We start from the raw sequence: 19,320 nt of genomic DNA, 5'->3' as shown, positions 1-19,320 counted from the left end.
ATAGATAGATAGATAGATAGATAGATAGATAGATAGATAGATAGATAGATAGATAGATAATCTCCCTCTTAGGGCATCTAAAGACCAAGAAAATATCACCTAAATCACATCTATACTTCCTCTCTGGGGTCCAATAGGAGACCATCATTTGACTTGTTTGCTGCAGAAAGAAAATGTTGCAGTCATTCTCTTGGTGAAGTAAAATTCCCCTTCACAAAAATATTTATAGCAGCACATTTTTGAAATAGCAAAGAACTAGAAATAGAGCAGGAGTCCCTTGATTAAGGAATGGCTCAGATTGCAGTGTATGATTGCAATGTGATATTATTGCATTGTAAAATTGACAGATATTAGAATTTCAGAGAAACTTGGGAAGACTTGTATGAATTGGTATAGGGCAAAGAACCAAGAGAAGTATTTACATGGTGGCTACAATATGACTCCTCTGAGACTGCTTTCCATTTACTTTGAGTATATCTTGCTGCTGCTGTTTGTCCTTCATTTTCAAAGAGGACCATGACATCAGGGACATGATGCCATGACACACAAGTGAATTGGATTTAAGTGAGGAAGGATTGTGCAAAGTCTCCAGCCTCACTTTCTCCTCTGGAGCCATCTAGGTCCTGTGGCCAGATATAAATCTGGATGACTGGAGATGGCCCAGGATGCATTGGGGGACCAAATATATCTTGTATCTACCTGTTTGCATGTTGATTGGCTCTCCCATTAGAATGGAAGTCCCTTGAGGGCAGGGACTGTGTTTTTGCCTTTGTTTGTATTTCTATTACTTAAAGTACTTGGCAGATGGTAAACATTTAATAAGTACTTGTTGACTGGACAACCTAATCTGACAGATTAAGATGACCAGATCAGTACAGTGACCAAGGACTGATGGCAAAACATGCCTCCCACCTCCCCATGGAGTTCGAGCTACAGAATCAGGCACACCTTTTCAGACCTGGCCAAAGTAATGATTTGCTTTGCTTGATTATACTTATTTTTCCCAAAGGAGGTTTCTGTTGGGGCACAGGAAGTGAGTCAATGTTGAGGAAGAGTAGTGTAAAAAAAAGAGTAAGAGAGAGATGAGCATCACTAAAACATTTTTTTAAAAGAAAGGTGTCCTCTCTCATAGCACATGGTGACCCAGCTGGGTTCAGACAGAAGCAACCCGTGCGTAAGCCCTACCTGTCTCCTAGAGCACAAGGAAACATTTCTCAAACATCACATACCACTAAGGGTAAAATTGTCTCCTCCAATGGTGAATATTGTCAAAAGTGACAGAGAAGATCAGGACATCTATAAATAAACTAGACTCATTTTCTCCAGCTTTTTTAAAATAGCAGGAGGACATTCTTTGCTTTCATCTACTTAGGCCTTTGTTACTATGGCAGTTGGGACAGGCCCAGGGTTGTGGAAACTGTCACTCAGTCTTAACAGGCTCTCACTTCTGACCGCCACGAGATTAGAGAAGAGCAAGGATAGTGTTGGGAGGAGGTAAGAGGGTGATAATCAGGAAAGCTGGGGAAGGGACACAGAGCCTCCTTCCCGTAAGGCTGATGGGAAACAACAAGATCAGGTCCAGGTCACCAGACATGGTCATGGAACTAGCCCTAGAAAAAGCTGATCTGCACCCTCATCTCCCTTTACCCTCTCCCAGGAGTGTTCTGCCATCTCAGTGCCTCAATCTAAACCAACTCCCCCATTCAGACCTGAAGACAGTCTCATATGCCTAGCTTATCAACATTTACCTGTCTTGTGTCCCAAACCACTAGAATCTCAGCCCTTCCCTGTGATCATCCATCCCAGAAGGAAGAAGTAGACAATGTAGGGAGGTGGATTCTAGATTCAAATCTAGATTTTGGCACAACTTATGTGACTTCAAACACGAAACATCACCATCCTGGTGCTCAACTCCTCACCTGTAAAATAAGGGGATGGGACTAAATGGCCTCATAGATCCTTTCCAGTTCTACATCTAGGATCCTATGAAGAAGAAGTCAAGACCTCTAACTGGAGGGTTCCAGTTATAATGGGAAGAATCCCAAAGACTACTGACCTCCTTGCTTGGTCCCCAGTCCAGCTAAGGTATTCAATTCAATTCCACATCCATTTATTCTTTGCTATTATAGGCCAGGCGCTTGCTAGGCATTGGGTATACAAGCTAAAAATTGAAAGCAATCCCTGCCCTCAAGGAGCTTACATTCTTCTGTGAGAAAGAAAATGAAATCCAAATCAAGTAAATACAAAGTAATTTCAGAGAGCAAGGGGGAATTGTGAACAATTGAGGGTAGGTGAGGAGGAGATCAGGAAGGCTTCCAGTAGGAAGAGGCACCTGACCCGAACTTTGAAGGAAGCTGGGGATCACAGGATGTGACCTGGACTTTGGAGATAGATGAGGGATCAGGGACTGACAAAAAAAGATTCCCCTCCTCAGAGTCCTGAAAGTAGGTTAATTGACCAAGGACTTTTATATCCAAAGCTCTCTTCTAAGGGATGGCTGGTCTTGGGTTGTCTAAGCACTACAGAAAGAACAAGAAAGGACCAGGACACACAATGTCCAGTTTTCTGTGGGTGATTGTCTTAGTCCTATGAATGACTGGCTGCCTGATCTCACACTACCTGAGCCTTTGTCATTTAGCCAGCTGACCCTGGATTGTGAGCTCCATTTTGAGGAAGGGCCCAGACCAACCATCCTGCTTTCCGTGTTTTGCTTCTGACTCTCCAGGCTTTGCTACTTCACCCTTACACAAGTATTCACCCCACTCCCTCCTTTCAGCTCCTTTTTATGTATTGTCTTCCCCCATTAGAATGTAAACTCCTTGAGCAGGGACTGTCCTTTTTGCTTGTATTTGTATTCCCAGAACTTAGCACAGTGCCTGGCACGAAGTGTTTCTTGACTTGATTATAAGTTGGGCTTTGCCATACTGGGCAAAACAATCTATTCCCTCAGGTCCTCAATTACTTGCTAGTCTCTAACAAACTAACTAATTCCAAAATGCCAAGATAATGGCATACTGTATACTTCTTATCTCAATAATCAAGTATTGAGTCCAGATGTTAAGAGGTAAGTGTGTGGAGAGGGCAGAAAGTACTCCAAAGGCATGAATCATCATAAAGAAGCACCCTGGGAAAAAGTCCCAGACATCCCAACCTAGTTTGGCTTCTGACTACCAGTGGCCCAGTGTCCTCTCCATTCTCTGACCTTCCAAAGCACACACATGGCACTACACACACCCCCTTTGCTTATATATGCCACTGTATATTATTCCTTATGTTCCTTTTTCCTCCTTGATGACAGAAGTCATGCCTTTCTTTGGGATTTGAACAGAGTGTGAAATGAAGTGGGTGCTTGAAACACCAGGCCCAAGCTAGGGAAACATAACTGGAACTAATTAAGAAATTAATGCACTACACCAATTCTAATCACTTTCATTTTCCTATTGTTCCCAGCTTTCCAACTTTTGACCTGTGCTCTACTTGAAGTTTCAAAGGATCAGTTACTTTGGTCATTACCTCTGTACAATCTCATCTGGCTTCCCATATTTTTCATCTTTGTGTCTAACTGGGCATAGTAGATAATAGCAGAGACTACTTACATTCATATAGCCCTTGAATTATAAAGTACTTGGCATATGTTATCTCATTATCTTATTAACAACCCCACTGAGACAAGTAGTGCGATTATTAGTATGCCCATTTTGCAAGTGAAGAAATTGAGACCCCCAAAACTTAAGTGACTTACCCAAGTGATAGTGAGGACTTGAACCCAGCCTTTTCTATTCCAAGCTTAATCCCAATTTTCCCTTCTTATCCCACTGGAGTTGTTTCCCAAACAGTGACATCCAAGCAGGAGATTATTTCTTCCCCTCCTTTTGTCTCTGTGTCAGGACCAGGGAGGACAAGGTCTTCATTTAGTAGATTGAACCAACAGAAGAAAAATCTAAAACTGAAAATGAATATAGACCCAGCAGCATCAATTAGAGAAGAAATCAATACAACATCATCAACAGAATCAGACCCATGTAAGTGGGAGTCTCCTGGGATAGGTGCTGATCACTGTTCTGTTTTACACTTGTTTTTCCTAACTAATCTATGAAAAGCAGGATGAGGGAGGGGAGAGAAGAGGTAAACAGTTGGATGGGGCTGGTCAAATTCCTTATGCAAAAAACCACCCCTCTTTCATGCTGCAAAACTACTCCCCATTCAGGCCCCCATTAGAAACAAGTCCATACTCCCTATTATGTGCTAATGGAAACCCAGTCGTGCAACCTTAAGATTGGGCAGAGAATGAAGAGATGTTCCAGAGTAGTTGGGGGGTAGCGTGGGGTGTAGGAGACTCTTCCAGTGACCTTTTTAGCATAACTGACCCTACACGTAGGCAGACTAGTCAGCAGCCTCCATGGCAAGATACATGAAAAATGTCTACTTCAAGTGTGCTGTACTGTCTAAAGTTTCCATTACAAGTCATCTCACTGAGATAAAGCATGGGAGACCCCTTTCAGAATAGTGATGCTTCTAGGGAAGAGCAGCACATTTGGCCCTGTATCTCTCAGCCCTGTATCTCTATTATGGTTTTCTCTGTCACCTCACCCATAGAGGTGAGACACAAGACAGGCAAGTGGATGGGGACAGTCTAGATGAGGAGCACTGGAGAATCAGGTAAGTTGGGGTGCCAAGACCATCCTGAAGGCTTGTGTGACTTCACAGATGCATAGAATCAGAGATATCCAGCTTAATAAAGGATTTCAAGGGTCATCTAGGCCAACACATAGCCCCTTCCCCAAAAAGAATCCCCACTGTAACACACATGGGAAAAGATGCTTCAGCCTACACTTAAAGATAATATTAGAGAGCCTATATATTGGTTTGCAAAAGTTTTACATTATCTCACTTGATCCTCACAATACCCCTCTGTGTCTGTGCTGTTATTATCCCCATTTTATAAGATGAAGAAGCTAACATTGAGAGAAGTTAAGTGACTTACCCAGGATCACATAACTAGTAAGTGAGATTTGAACTCAAGTCTTCAGGACTCCACGTCCAATCAAGTATGCCACCTTGTTGCATCTTTGATGAGAGATATCCCACAAATTCCACTTTGGGACAACTCTAACTTGGGGAAAATTCTTCCTGACATCAAGCCCAAATTTGCTCATTTGGAAATCAGTTCCTGATGGAATTGGGTGTCAGAAGGGGGAGGATGATGAAGGGAAGATGAAGAGTCCAAGAGTAATTATCATCTGGGTGTTGCTGAAGCCAGCCCTGCCTACAACCTCTGCATGGTAGGTTCCAACTTGCCCCCTCCACACACACATACCCTCAGCATCCATCCCCTCCTTCCATCCCAGGCTCCTTTGAGCTGAAAGAAACTCAGCCGGGGAGGGAGGGGACACAGAGTGAAACCAGAGACAGCTGGGAAAGTCACTGGAGTGAAGGAAAGAGACAGAGCAGCCAAGTAGAGATGTTAACATTCTTCTCCCTTCCTGACAGGCAGGCAGACAGGCTGCATCCATAAACATCCCTCTTCCTTTATTTTGAAGTTAGGAGAGGGAGTGTGTAAAGAGGAGACTGAGGAGAGGTGTGGGGGAGGGGTAGACTTCTCCATAGGGGTTCTAAGCTTCTGCAAGCCCAAGCACGGGAGACAGGAGCACTACCGTGCTAGGTTGTCCCATAACCTCCTCGGTCTCTGCTTAGATGGGCACAGATATGGGAGGACAGCAAGAGAACTTCACCTTAACTAGTCTGTTTGATGGAGAATGGAACATTCTGGGAGGGAGAGGGAAGAAAACCACATCATATATTTCCAGCTTCACATCACTTACATATATTTCCACCTCAATGACCTCAAATTGGAAGACAGACTTTAACCTGCTGACAACTCAGAGTAAGGGTATAGCTGGCCATTAGTAAAGCCTTCTTTCCATGGACAGTGGAAATAGACAAGGAGTTTAGAATGCCTTGATAGAAGAACAGCCTAAATTGTATATGGTGAAGTCACAAAATTTCAGGATGGTCTCTCCCACTTGCCATTCCCCACTGCTGTCCCATGGAAAATTTGGTGGATATTAGACAGGGATGTCCTATCATGCATGGGACAAGGAAGAAGGAGAATAGCCAAAATGTATAGAATAACTTTGTCAAAAAAAGAGTTAGGAGAACCAGGTTGTAGTGCTGTAGACTTTGGCCAGATCTCTTCCCTTCTTTCCCCATATGTAAATGCAGGAACCAGAGAAGATAAGATAATGTCTCAACCAGCTCCATCATGTTCTTATTCATATACTCTGACTCACTCAGTTTTCCAGACAAAAGGTCTACATGCTGAGCCAGGCTCACAGCGTGAGCTTCTCTCTCCTCTCTACTGTCAGCATCTACAGAGAGCATTTGTTGGGGATGTTATACATAGAGAACATTCCTGCTCAGGTATTAAACTAAAAGGCCTATGACTGCCCTTTTGACTCTGAGATTCTATGAATTTAGACATTTACATAGTGCTAGAACAACACAACCTTTTGAGATCAGGAAAGCAAATCTTTAGTTTTGGTGTGGATTTTTTTTAAGAGGCTTGGGGAAATGGGTCCATATCTCTGATCTTATCAATGTGGGGAATTCCCAATGTGAACTCTTCTGCATCTTCATAATCTGGCTCCATCCTATCTTTCCAATCTGATTACACATCACTTTCTACATTCCAACCAAATCGGTCTACTTGCTGTTTCTTATGTGACATTCCATTTCCTTGGGCCTCTGCACAAGCTGTGCTCCATTCCTAAAACACTCTCTCTTCTCACCTCTTGGATCCCCAAGCTCCCTTCAAGGTTTAGTTCAAGTGTAATCTCTATGAGGCCCTTCCTGATCCACCTTAACAGTTGGTTCACAACAGCCTTCCCCTAACTACTTAGTATTACTTTATACTGACCATTCTCCCATAATCTTTAAAGATATCAGACTCTAATGGTACTTCTCCTACCTCTTTGTTTGTTCCTTCTTTGTCTCCATTGGTTCTTCATCCCCTTCTCCATTTCTTAATGAGAGATTTCACCACATATCTATCTTTGAACCTCTTTTCTCGATACACTCTTTTTCTTGGTGATATCATTAAGTTTCACTACTTCAGCTACCACTGTCATACAGATAACTCCGTATCTCCAATTCAGATTGCTTGTATGATCTCCAGCTACCTACTAAACATTTTCATATTCCTGCCTCACCAGCAATACCAATTCAATATATCCAAAACCAAGCTCATTGTATTTCCCCAAAACCTGCTCTTCATTCTGACTTCTCGGTTTCAGTCTGTGATTCCACCTTTCCCCAGTCTCCGATGCTCACAATGTTTGGGTTACTTTTGACTCTTCCTGCCCTCTGTTCTCATAATTAATCAGTTACCAATTGCCTCTCTGCAACATGCCTTGAATCTAATTACACTTCTCTATTAGCACTGCCACTAGCCTATTATAAGATACTTCATCACCACTTGGACTATTTCAGTGTTCTTCATGCAGGTAATCCCACTTTCATTCTCATTCCTAATTCTCTTCATAGAACAACTAAAATAATCCTATATCCACAAAGATCTGGTTTTATTAGTCCTTTGCTCAAAAATCTTCAGTGGCTCCCAATTGCCTCCTGAATTGAATTCATATTTCTTTGTCTCACAGTTAAAGCCCTCTACAACCTGATATACCACCACTCTTTTCCAGGTCTAGGTCATCCATTCAAGCATTCTGTACCTCAGGCAAACTGCACATCTTTCTGACCTTAAACACACCTTGGATTCTCAGTTATATAGTCAAAAAGCATTTATTAACCACCTATTTTATGACAGGCACTGTGCTCATTTCTGGTATATTCTCTCTCATCACCTATGGAATTCCCATCCATTAAAGTTCAAATTAAATACCACTTGTGCCAGAAGCTTTCTAACAAGTTTGTAATGACCTTCCCTTAGATCACTCATAACACTTAACTTTGTGAGTATCTAAGGCATCTGTCATGTAATATTGTGTATTGTAGGTATCTATTTGTATCTTATCTCCCAGCTAGTTCATAAACACCATTAATTAACAAGCATTTTTAAGTGGCTCCATGAGGACAGACACCATGTTTCATTTAAGCTTTGTATCTTCCTAATCCTTAGCACAACTCTCTGTGTACAATAGGGGTGTTAAATAAATATTTGATATTATGAATTGTATTATTCACTTGATCATACCAACATGTAAAGCTGGAAGGGAGCTCAAAGGCCATTTTGCCCCATTCCCTCATTGTATTGATGAAGAAACCAAGGCCCAGGTCGCTGAAGTGTCTTGCCAAAGATCACATTAGAAATAAGCATCCAAGGGGAGTATTGAACCCATGTCTTCTGTCTCCAGAGTCCAGAGTCAGCACTCTCTCCATTGTAGCATATGAAGCAAGTGCTTCATAATTATAGCATTAGTGATCCAGGTACATTATAAGTTAAACAATATTTTCTAGGAAGACCTAGAAGCCTGGCTGCAAGGTATGCCATTATTTCTTTGAAGATGTACCTTCCCATTTCCAAGCAACCGACTTGTAAGTGGATTTCTGAGGCAACACTAGTTTATAAGTTGGGGAGAGATCTATATTCAGATGTAGCCTAAAAGCCCATCTCCCGGTGATATCATAGAACTGTGACTCACTGGAAATTACAATCCCCAAGGAATCAAATTTATAAGATACCCCAATGAGGAGGGGGAAAGGAAATACACATATCATGAACATAGTGCCTACACTATGCCAAGCACTTTATAAATGTTATGTTATTGGTTCTCACAACAACCTGCTATGTAGGTGCAATTATTATCCTCATTTTACAGTTGAGGAAACTGAAGCAACCAGAGTTAAGTGACTTTCCTAGGCTCACACAGCTAGTAAGTAAGGCCAAATTTGAAGTCAGGTCATCCTGACTCTAGGCTGAGCTCACCATTCACTTCACCATCTAGCCACCTCAATGACAATGGGAATACAGATGGTGGGTATAAATTGGCAATAGTGAGGCAGCTAGGTGGCAAAATGGATAGAGCATCGGCCCTGGAGTCAGGAGGACCTGAGTTCAAATCCAGTCTCAGACACTTGACACTTACTTGCTGTGTGACCCTAGGCAAGTCACTTAACCCCATTGCTTAGCCAAAAAAATAAAAAATAAATGGGTAATGGCACCTTGCTAATAATGACTAACATTTACAAAGTGGTAGAAAAGCCATCATCATTGAAATGTGTGCCCAGGAAAAAAAAAGAGATGAACTGCTCATAAGACAATAATGAAGAATAATCAGTGGACTGGATGGCCTGAGTGCCTCACTCATGTTTATGAAACTTTATAAAAACCAGAGAAGGTCTCCAAGGTGTTGGGTGTATCCTCTGGGGAAGACTAATGGAAAATGTGGAAAAGGATCTCAGAGGATGAGAAGACAGGATTGGATTTGGATCTACATTTGTAACAGGAATACCCACATCAATGAGTTCATGGATCCCACAAAGTATAGCCGATAGATGCTTAAGAAATGCTTGTTGATTGATTGATTTATCGAACCGCTGGATAAGCGATTCAAAGCTTACAACTTGAGAGTAGCTCAATGGTGGCACATTCTCCACAAAGGAATAAGCATTTTTAAAAAGTCATTTAATTTATCTGCCTTAGAGCTGCAAGAAACTCTTTTTGAACTGGTCACAAAGACAGGATAAAGTATACAAGTGTGGAGCCTTGCTTTTATGGCAGTCCCTGAAGATTCTAAGATCCTATCATTCTAATCAGGGTGAGGTTACCATAGATAACTGAAAAGACTACCTCTCCTAACTTAAGTTCAACTGAGGCTCCTTTGGCCTGGTCCTATTACTACAAGTTATCTGGCAGTCTTGTAGAAGCTAATGACAATGATTCAAGATTTTTTTTCTTTTCAGCTTAGTTATCTTGCTCGATCCTCTCATCTTGGCATACCTGTACTATAAACTAGTTAGAGCAAGACTGTGTAAGCTAGGTTGGCAGAAATCATGAATATTTTCAGATAAAACCACAGGGTACAAACAAATAGTTTCAGGACAGTGAGGATAGGAGGCAAACACTAGATACAAAATCAAGGGTCATGGCTGGAACCCTGGACAGCTCAGAAGGAGCTGGTGGTGCTAATAGCTAGCATTTTTATGTCCTAAGGTTTGGAAAGTACTTGGCTTATATTATTTCATTTGATCCTCACAACAACTCTATGAACTATTATTCTTATTTTACAGATGAAGAAACTGATAACTAGAGAGGGTAATTAACTTGCCCAAGGTCACAAAGCTAGGGACCGTCTGAAACAAGATTTAAAATCAGATCTTCCTTATTCCAAGTCCAGCAGCTCTCTATTCACTGTGACATCTAGATGCTAAACTATTTGACTAATGTGTTAACAGTTTTCCTAGAATCTTGGAGCTGGAAAACCCCTCAAAGGCCACCTGGTCCAACCATGCCTGCACAGTGTGCGTTACAACAAGTGGTCACTCAGATTTGGTCTGAAGGCCTTCACTAATACAGAAATTACTACCTTCCAAGGCAAGCCGTTCTACTTAAGGTTAGATCTATTGTTTTTGTTTTGTTTTTATTTGTTTTTTGTACATTTATCTCTCTGGAATCTCTAGTCATTGCTTTTAGTTCCCTTCTTTGGATCCAAGCCCCCCCCCAAAAAAAGGCTAATCCAAAGTGATTTTGAATTGTGCTAAATAAAATAACTAAAATGTCCATATCCCTTGAGTCAGAGATACCACTGTTGGGCATATTCTCCAAGAAGATCAATGGCAGAAAAATGCTGCCTATAATGAAATATTCTTAGCCGCACTTTTTGTGTAGCAAAGAACTAGAAAAAACAAGTAGATGCCCATTGATTGAGAAATGCATAAATAGTGATTTGAGAATGAATAGGGAAAATTAAACTTTAATTTAAAAATAATGTATTAAAGAATCATTGTGCATAAGAAAAGATAAATATGAAGATTCCAGAGAACAATGGAAAGATTTACGTCAACTGATACATAGATGAAGTAAGCAGAATCAGGAAAATAATATACACGATAAATGTAATTATAAACATGATGTGATGTATAGCATACATATAATATAAATCAATATATTACCATGACTTTTGTGTACAAAATATACAAAAACATTAAAAATGTAAATGAATGCTGTGTAATTATAATGACCAAGCCTCTTCCTAAGATGAGTTAAGAAGATAAATTGCAGAAATAGAGAACCTTGCATATGAAATATTGCAACTACTGTCAGATATGATCCATGTGTTGGTTTTACTGAATTGATTTTTTTCTCTTTCTTTTTTAATCTTGGATGGCTGGGGAGGGGTGGGAAGATATATATATATATTATATATATATACACATATACATATATGGAAATTAATGCAATATAGAAACAAAAGGCATCAATAAAAAAATAAGACAGAATATATAAAAGAAACAAAGCTAATCTGTCTTCCATATGACATCCATTTGGTGAAAAGGGGTGGGGGGAGAGGGGTTTTCACCCAAGCTAAGTGTAGCAATATCCTTGTTGACTAATTTTTTATGGTATAGCTAAATAAGCTTTATTTTGTTAACTACTGGGTCACCTACAATGTTCTCATTTTTGTTCCAACACCAAATCTAAACTAACTGAGGACCAGCCTGAGTTGGTCTCACTCATCCCAAGCCAGATGACTTCTAAGTCCCCCTCTACCTTTAAATCTATGGTCTCATGATTCTTCCTAAACTGTGGTACCCAGGGGTATATGGGGTATGCTGGGAGGACTAGTGCCTCTGGCATGAGGGCTTGCTGAGCCCTTTCCAGGGCTGCTCATCTACCTTTGGTGTTCACCTGGCAATCAACTCTCACCTGTGGCTCCAAGAAGCTGTAGTGTATGTCACCTTGATAAACTATTTTGGCAGATAGGCTAAACCAGGGATGGGGAACCTGTGGCCTCCAGGCCACATGTGATCTTATAGGCCCTTGGGTACAACCTTTTGACTGAGTCCAAGTTTTACAGTACAAATCATTTTATTAAGGGGATTTGTTCTGTGAAGTTTGGATTCAGTCAAAGGACCACACTTGAGGACCTAGAGGGCCATATGTGGCCTTGAGGCCACAGGTTCCCCACTCCTGGGCTAAACCATGTTGAAGGTAACCAGTTGATCTCAAATCTGTCAGTGTGTTAGGGGAATGTCTACCCCAAACATGTGAAGACTTCCCCTTGCAGAATGGGTGAATGAGAAAAATTTGTTCCAAAAACCGTGGAGGTGGCAAAAGCAGGTGCTGTGGAGCACTTAGAGCTTGGTCAGCTATCGAAGATACCAAGGTCATCCACTGCATCCCGGGCATCACCAGTCATCATGATTTTTGTCTTACCATTGGACTTGACTAATTCTAGAAGAAAGAGCAAGGCTGATGACTTTGAGCAGTTCTGTCTCACTTAAGTCCAATTCATGCACAAGTCAAGCCATCACTTGTTACATCACTGGTCCTCTTTGAAAATGAAGGACAAACAACAACCCAGCAATGATCTCAGTACTCTAGAACCAGTCTGATGATGGTAAAGTATAGTAAGACTAATCACTAGTTGTGGGCATTGTACTTCTCAGTTCAACTAAGATTGCATTAATTTATTTGACTGCCTTTCCAAACACTCTGTTGAGACATATAGAATTTTCAGTTCACCAGACGTCCAGGTCTGTTTCATATAACTAGTCACACAACCCCCATTCTATATTTATGCAGTCAATTCCCAAAAAACAAATGTAGGACTAAAGACATCAATCCATATGAAAGTTCATCTTACGAGCTTTTCCCTTTTGTTCAACACTGTCATGATATTTTCAGATCTCAAGTCTATCATCTAACATATTAGCTGTTCCTCCCCACTTTTGTCAATGGCAAATCTGACAAGCTTGCCAACCATGATGAAAATGTTGAACAGCCCAAGGACAAAGACAGATACCAGGAACACTCCAATAGGGATCTCCCTGTTTGCTGACATTGATCCATTAATGACTACTCTTTGGGCCCAGTCAATCAACCAGTTTCAAATTCACCTAACTATACTATTATTCATCCATCTTGTCCAAAGGATATGATGAGAAACTTTGTCAAATGCCTTGCTGAGATCTGGCCATACTATCTATTGCATCTCTCTCATCTACCAGTTCAGTAACCAGAAAAGGTTTTGAGGTTAAGCCAATCTCTCTTGTTATTTCATTTCCCTGCTTGAAGCCAAATCAGCCCTCTGAGCTTTTCCAGGAAAGTCAGATTCTCCTCCCAGGCACATTTCCACTCTTGTTTCTGTTTTGTGGTTAATGTTAACACCTCGCTCAGCCTAGTTGGGTATGCACACTCTCAAGTTTACTCTGAGTGCTTATGTGGCATAAAGCTTGACACTAATTGGTAGGTACAGGGTTTGGACTGATCACTACAATAGAGCCAATTACAGCATGGCTAGTCTTTTCTTGAAGGCCAATCTTACAGTAACACAGGGAAGGGGAGAAAGAGCCCTTGCCTTTCCTAAGAATAGACTCATGGGTAGTGATGTTAGAACAAAATACAAAGGAAAACAGTAGAGCAGGGAATCAGATTCAGAGTCCATAGGGCTTCAGGAAAGGATGAATTCCACAAACAAATGCATGGATTTTTGAAAGACTAGAATGCTCTCCAGAGGCTGGAATGGGAGGCCGATGAGTGAGCCACAAGTTTAGATTTCTCTCTATGGAGGAAGAGAGACAGAACAGGAAAGAAAGGGAAGAGAAGGGAAGGGCAGGGAAGGAAAGGGGAAGAAAAACAGGGGGAAAGAGTAGGAGAGAGGGGAGGGGAAGGAAGAGAAAGGAAGGAAAAAGAGGAAAGGAGGGTAAGTGAAAGGAGGGGAGAGAAAAGAGAAGGGAGAGAGATGAGGAGGGAAGAAAAGAAAGGGAGAGAAAGAAGGAGAATGAAGAAAAAGGAAGGGGAACAATTCACTTTGCACAACAGGGTAACTGGCTTCCTCTCTTTGCCCCCAAAGGAGAGGAGAGGTAAGTATAGAAGATAAGTATCAGAATCTAGCAGCTGAAGTCTCACTCCTGGAGGGTCAATTTTGTCTTTTCATTGGAGCTCTTGGTAAAATAAGCTGTCCTACTGGAGCTTGGCTTGTCCCCTGGTCATAAAGAGGCAGTGCAGTATAATGGGTGAATTGCTGGACTTATTCCAACTGTAAAATGGAGGTATTAATGCCTAAAATGAAGTAATATATTTAAAGTGTTTGCTATATTTTTCAGTCACGTCCTTCTCTTCACGACCCTATTTACGGTTTCATTGGCAGAGATATTAGAGTCGTTTACCATTTCCTTCTCCAGCTCATTTTACAAATGAGGAACTGAGGCAAGCAGGGTTGAATGACTCCCCCAGGGTCACACAGCTAGTAAGTGTCTGAGGCTGAATTTGAATTCAGGTCTTCTTGACTCCAGGCCCAGTGCTCTATTCACTGCACCACCTAGCTGCCCTGCTCGCTATATAAATGAAGGCTATTTATTGATATTTGAGTGTAAGTATGGGGCGAGGGGGTGTGGTTGGAGTCCCCCAGGGTGCTCAGAAGGACCTGGCATGTCCAGATGGGATGCTCAGACTCTTGAGTCAGGAAAACCTCAATTTGAATGTGGCCTCAGACATTTACTAGATGAGTAAGCCCAGGTAAGGCACATAGATCACTTTCTGCTTCAGTTTGAGAGGTGCTCCCTCAGTGTGACAGTTCAACTCCATGGCCTCGAAGGTCCCTTCCAGCTCTAAATATATTATCTTATGAACCTAAGGTTTCATGAATGTTGCAGGCTGCCAGGATATCCTGTCCATTTGTAGTGGAAGCACAGCCCCAGAGCTAAAAGGAACCTTACAAATCCTCTAGGCCAGGGCTTCTTAACCTTCTTTGTATTGTGGACCCTGCAGGCACTGGTGAACCTGGTGAAGCCCTTCTCAGAATCATGCATTTAAATGCATACAATAAAGTGCATGGGGCAGCTAAGTGGTGCAGTGGATAAGATGCCAGGCCTGGAGTCAGGAAGACTTGAGTTCAAATCTGAACTCAGACACTTACTAACTGTGTGACCCTGGGTATGTCACTAACCCTGTTTGCCTCGGTTCCTCATCTGTAAAATAAGCTGAACAAGGAAATGGCAAAGCACTCCAGTATCTTTGCTGAGGAAACCCCAAATGGGATCATGAAGAGTTGGATAAGTCTCAACAACAACAAATAAGATGCATTGAATCAACAATTGTATTAGAATAGAGAGGTAACTTTTCCCCTTTCGAGTTCATATACCCTGTCTGTAGACCAACCACTTGAGTACAATCCCTTCATTTTACAGCAGTGGAAACTGAGGCCCAGAAAGAAAGAGAGACTTGCCCAAACTCACCGAAGGAGTTAATAGCAGAGTTTCAATTCAAACACAGGTCCTGACTCTAAATGCCTTCCATTACAGTATACTGCCTCAGGTTTGCCCTGCTCTGTTTAAGAGACCTCTGCATCAAACTCCCAATCTCCCAGGTGGAAAGTCTGCAGACTAAACCAAGTATCTGGGAATCTCAGGTCTTCACCCTGCCTGGGCCCTGTGTGGCAGTGATCCTGATATGGCATAAAGTGTTTAGAGTTAGGGTCCCCAGCATCTTTGTAAAATGAAAAACCAAACATTGTTCCCAACCAAAATTATTGGGTTGTTATGGGGATATAACAAAGTATGGATTGCAGACTGTGTGGACAGAAAAAGCCTAAAAGGTCACTGTCCCAAACCCAGCTAGTGGAGAAGTGGAGAGTCAGGAAGACCTGAATTCAAATCCAACCTCAAATACTTATTAACTGTATGACCCCAGGCAAGTCACCTAATTCATGTTTACCTCAGTTTCCTCATCTGTAAAATGGGGAAAATAACAGTCCCTACCTCCCAGGGTTGTTGTGAGATAATAATTGTAAAGCACTTAGCAGAGTGCCTGGCACATAGTAAGCACTCAGTAAGTTAGCCATTATTATTACTATTACAAATAAGGAAATTGAGACTCAGAAAGTTTAAGCAATTTGTCTAATGTCACACATGTAAAATGTAGGAGAGCCAGGATTTGAACCCAAACCTTCAGATTTGAGAAGCAAACGGACTTGGAATCCGGAAGACATGAGTTCAAATCTTGCCTTACAATCTAGGCAAGTCACTTAACACCTCTGTGCCTCAGTTTCCTCATCTGTAAAATAAGTTTGAACTCCATTGCTTCTAAAGCTCCTTCTGACCCTAAATGCATGGTCTATAATCCATGATTACAAATGCAAAGTGCTTTCTACCACACCATGGTGCCTGGATATGAGCATGTCTGGAAAACTAGAAAATGCCATTCTCAGTGAGAGCTCATTATTAGCAAGGAAAACCAATATGCCAGTTAACAACCAAGGGCTTCTCCCTTCACTTTCTGAAGCTGGTCCCCATCAAGAAAACTGGAAATCTTCCACCTTTCAAGGTCTTCAACAGACCTTTCCCCACCCCCCACCCTGTGCTTACTGTTCTCTCTGGGAACAATAGAAACCATAAGTGAGATGTCTCTATCCCAGCTGACAGAGCCAGGCTCCAGCCTGATGGGGAGGAGGAGCAGTGAGGCAGCCAGCAGGAGGGAGAGAAGGAGAAAGGAAGAGAAATACACTGACATGATCGCTTTGAAATCTGAGCGATTAAATCTGCCTCCAAAATTGCATGTAACTTTTTTGTAGCTTCAGGGAGCAGTGGGAGCTGAGGGGAGCAGAGGCAGCAGCGCGTGCTCATGCACCGAGAGTGGGCACTAAAAGGAGAGGTTTGGCCTGGCACTGAAGCCAGAGGGGCAGGAACAGGTGGTTCAGTGGGCAGTGCAATGTGAGATCAGAGGCCTTGGGTACAAATCCCAATTCCACCATTCACTACCATGTCATCTTGGGCAAAACATTTAACCTTGCAGGGCCTGTTTCCTCATCTCTAAAATGGGGGAGTTGGGTTAGATGGCCCCTAGGGTCACTTTTAGTTCTAAAACTATGACTGTATGCTTTTATGTGAAGAGGAGGACAAGACAACACTCTTGGGACAGCAGCAGCTGCAGTCATAGGAGCCAAGAACTTCAGAGAGGAAAGAAGGTTTCAAATGCCATTTATTTTATCCAGTCTCCCACTTTTTATAGTCCTACACACACACACACGCACACACACACACACACACACACACACACAATCTACCTATAGTCTCTGCTTCTAGTCCTGGAGATCTCACATTAGAGAAGAGTCATTGTCACCTGCTTGGCCACTGCACCCTAAGGACTATGGGACCTTTCCATCTGACTCGCAGCTGGAACCTTCCATATGGGTTGTTTTCCCCATTAGAATGAGAGCTCCCTGAGAGCAGGGATTGTCTTACTTTTTCTATTTGTATCTCCAGTACAGAAAGCACAGTGTTTTGCATATAGTAAACATTTAATAAACACATCCTTCATTCCTTCATTCCTTCACTCTCACAGTCTCCCGAAGCAGTCCATTGCACCTTTGGATAGCTCTAGCTGCTCAGAACTTTTCTCTAACATCAAATCAAAATTTGCATAAACCTTCTTTCCATATGACAGTTCTTCAAATACTTGAACATTCCAATCGTGTGGCCCCCATTGACTGCCCAAGCCTTTTCCGTATTCCAATTCCAACAATATCCTCCCAACTGATCTTCTTATAACATGATTTTGAATCCCCCTCCCTTTCCTGCTCGTCCTCCTTGGCATAATAATAACTGACATGTATATACTGACTCATTTGATCCCCACAACAAACCTATAAGGTAAGCACTATGGTTATTATTAACCCCAGATACTAAGGCTCAAAAATCAGGTTGAGTGATTTGTCTAAGGTCTAACAACTAGTAGATATGAGAGAAGGGATTTGATCACAGTCTTCTATTTGACTCCTTGTCTAAATTCCTTCCACACAATCCACATGGCCTCTCTGATACACTCCAGTTCATCAACATGCTCCCTAAGGTATGGCCCCAGAACTAGACACAATACCTCTGTTGTGGTCTGATCAGGGCAAAACCAAGAAGGACTATCACCTCCATTGTTCTGTAAACAATTTTTCCATTATCCAATCTAAGATAACTAGCTTTGTTAACTTCCTCGTCACATTGTTGATGGTCCACTAAGACCTCCAAGTCCTTTTCACAGGTGCTACCATCTACCCGTCTTTCCAATCCTATACTGGTACAGATAATATTTCTGAACCTCAGTGGCCAGAAGTAGAAATCAGGAGGCCTATGCTTGTGAGTCAATTCCTTGGGAACCACTCTCCAGCTGGCAGTACATACAGTGAATGGGGAGAAGCTGGAGCAGCAGATTGGGTGACTACTTTTATCCCTATTTTCCTCCCTCCTTCCCACTCCCTTTTTCTGTTGCGTGGGTGACATCCCCGCAGGGGGAAGGATAAGCGATGAAAACTGCATGAAAAATGCAAGGGCTTCCTATTTTCCCCCATTTATTAGAAAACCTTCTCTATGTTTACATTATTATTGTCCCCAAACAATTTGATCAGCTCAAACTGACTTCAAGTTCAGCCCTAGGTTCCCCAAATCAGCTTTGATCTGTTAGAATAATTGACAGTTACATGAAAAACAAACTTCAATATGAAAGCAATATTCCTGGCTGAAGCTTCAGAAATATCAGCCTCATAAAAGACCCATTAGATGATTAAGCACCTCCTGGCACTGGTGCAGAGGTAACAGATGTGTACAGCTGTGGTCTGCAATACTGAATGCGCATGTAATCAAGGCATGGGCTATGTCTCTCTGATTTGCATGATCAAGATGGAGGATGGAAGATGCTACCAACCCTCTCCCTCAGCATTGCCAGCCTACCCTGCACTTGGGTTAAAGGTTCCTTTTGTCTCCTCTGGAAGCCATAGCAAGAAGGTACTGTAACATCTAGTTCAACTGTCTCATTTTACAAATAGGGAGACCAGGGCCCAGAGAAGGGAAATCACTTGCCAAAGGCTAAATAGATAGTAAGTAGCAGGATTCCTACCCAGGACTCTAAATACAGGGCACTTTCTATTATGCTACACTACCTTCAGGGTATAGGTCTCCCTCTAAGAGAGAGCATAATTACATTGCCTGGGAGGGATGGGAGGACTAGGGAATGGGGACTAAGAGGTTTGGCTTCCCTCCTCTTCTTCTTCTATAATGGCTCACCATGTGACCCAAGGTTTACCATTTTAGCTTTCTCTCTCTCTCTCTCTCTCTCTCTCTCTCTCTCTCTCTCTCTCTCTCTCTCTCTCTCTC

The sequence above is a fragment of the Vombatus ursinus genome, unplaced genomic scaffold (assembly GCF_900497805.2).
Source record: "Vombatus ursinus unplaced genomic scaffold, bare-nosed wombat genome assembly UNPS02014775.1, whole genome shotgun sequence".
Taxonomy (NCBI): domain Eukaryota; kingdom Metazoa; phylum Chordata; class Mammalia; order Diprotodontia; family Vombatidae; genus Vombatus; species Vombatus ursinus.
This window is presented reverse-complemented; position numbering follows the sequence as displayed.